Raw genomic sequence first — 1,674 nt, 5'->3', positions numbered from 1 at the left:
ACACACACACACACACACATACATACACACACTCACATATACACACACGCATACATAAACGCACGCACACACATACACACACACACGCGCACGCGCACACGCACACACACACACACACACACACACACACACACACACACACACACACACAAACTGCATAGACAACAGCATAAAACACCAGCAACAACAATGTTAAAACAACAACTGCAACAACAACAATAAACTCAACAAAAATAGCCCCAGAGAGTGAACAAAAACTTACCAGATCTCAGACTTCAGACCTCAAGATATCCAATCAAGTTTACGCTACAACTCGGAGAGAAATAAGGCAACTCTTGTAAGACACCAACCAGACAACGACTTATACCCAGTCCACACAGACAATCAGATTTATCGGATTAATTCGGAACCAGCCAGACTTTCCTTCATGGATGAGGCAAAGTTTACCAATCTGACCCTACAATTCTTGAGCTTGTTAAACAAAAAAGGTTTTGAAGGTCACAGTCGAAATACGGTAGTATTGTGCTAAAATGTTATCGTTTTCACAACCTCATCTTTGATTAAAGATGTGGTTGGCCCCGACTTAATTGGGTGACTTCGATAGGCAGTGTGAAATGGGTATAAGCTGTAATCTCCAACGTGTAAACCTCCACAGATGTACACTGTTACGTGCCTTGGTCATAAGATCACGATTTTACACTGAGCGTATGTGAACCAGACTTGTCCTTGAAGGTGGTCATTCAAACAAAGGCGTGGTCAGTTTGCGAAACGGTACAGATACGACTGAACGTGCAGAATACACAGCGTTCTTGGTTTTCAGCAAGCACAGTCCCCTTTCACCTTGCTCCCCTTCTGTCTCGTCCAAACATGATATATGGCCACAAAGAGACAACTTATCACTTCAATATTTATACTTACGTTATGCTAGCAATGCGAGACATAGACAAAAAGTAAAACCCATGAAAGCAAAATGACTGCATGCGTGTTGAAATTTCTCCGCAAAACCATAAACATCACAAGAAGAAACAGGAAGAGAAGTGAAGACGTAAGAGCACGGAGTCCTGCCTGCATGCCATAGGAAAACCAAAGCGTTAGTAGTTTGACCACCTGTTACTAATGACACCTTGTCCGCCCCGAAAGCCTAAAACACCAACAACTCGGACTACGAAGGAGACTGGGGACGAAGAGAGCACAATTTCATGGTTTTATTAACAGACAGGACAGAAAGGAATACACAGTTTCATGGTTTTATTGACCCACAAAATTCGAATAGGTCCTTCAAGATCATAGAACAGTTAAAGAGACTGGACCTCCAATTCCTACGTCATTGTCCTATTTGACCTAGCCAGGTGGGCGTGGAGCCTTGAAAACTCCTCCAGCAATCAAAGTTCAACGACGCACATTGAGGATTCAACCCATAATACAACATGATAGCGACCAAGCTAACGGTGTCCCCAGACTTGAAGGAGCTTCATTGATTTTTAACTGATGGAAATGAGGGAGAAAAGTACATAATATTTTGTTAACAGAATGAGGAGAGCGAATACAGTCTGCACTGTTTCGTTAACTAACAAAACTGAAGGGGACGTTTGCCGTTTCGCAGTTTTGTTAACAGATACAAGTTATGAAGTGTACAATGTCATAGTTTTGTTAAGAGAAAAGACTGGTAATTAT

General features: G+C 42.1%; 1 long non-coding RNA gene across 1 annotated transcript in view; it reads right to left on the bottom strand.

The window, feature by feature from the left end:
• LOC101860359 overlaps window positions 1-658 on the bottom strand; it is a 44,284-nt gene extending 43,626 nt beyond the window's left edge. The window contains exon 1 of the long non-coding RNA XR_220896.3: window positions 263-658. This is a non-coding gene — a long non-coding RNA (uncharacterized LOC101860359). The remainder of the gene's footprint in view (window positions 1-262) is intronic.
• Between the last annotated feature and the right edge of the window lie 1,016 nt (window positions 659-1,674).

The sequence above is a fragment of the Aplysia californica genome, unplaced genomic scaffold (assembly GCF_000002075.1).
Source record: "Aplysia californica isolate F4 #8 unplaced genomic scaffold, AplCal3.0 scaffold00569, whole genome shotgun sequence".
NCBI classification, from domain to species: domain Eukaryota; kingdom Metazoa; phylum Mollusca; class Gastropoda; order Aplysiida; family Aplysiidae; genus Aplysia; species Aplysia californica.
The sequence above is the reverse complement of the archived record's forward strand: the minus strand, read 5'-3'. Positions and strand labels throughout refer to the sequence as shown.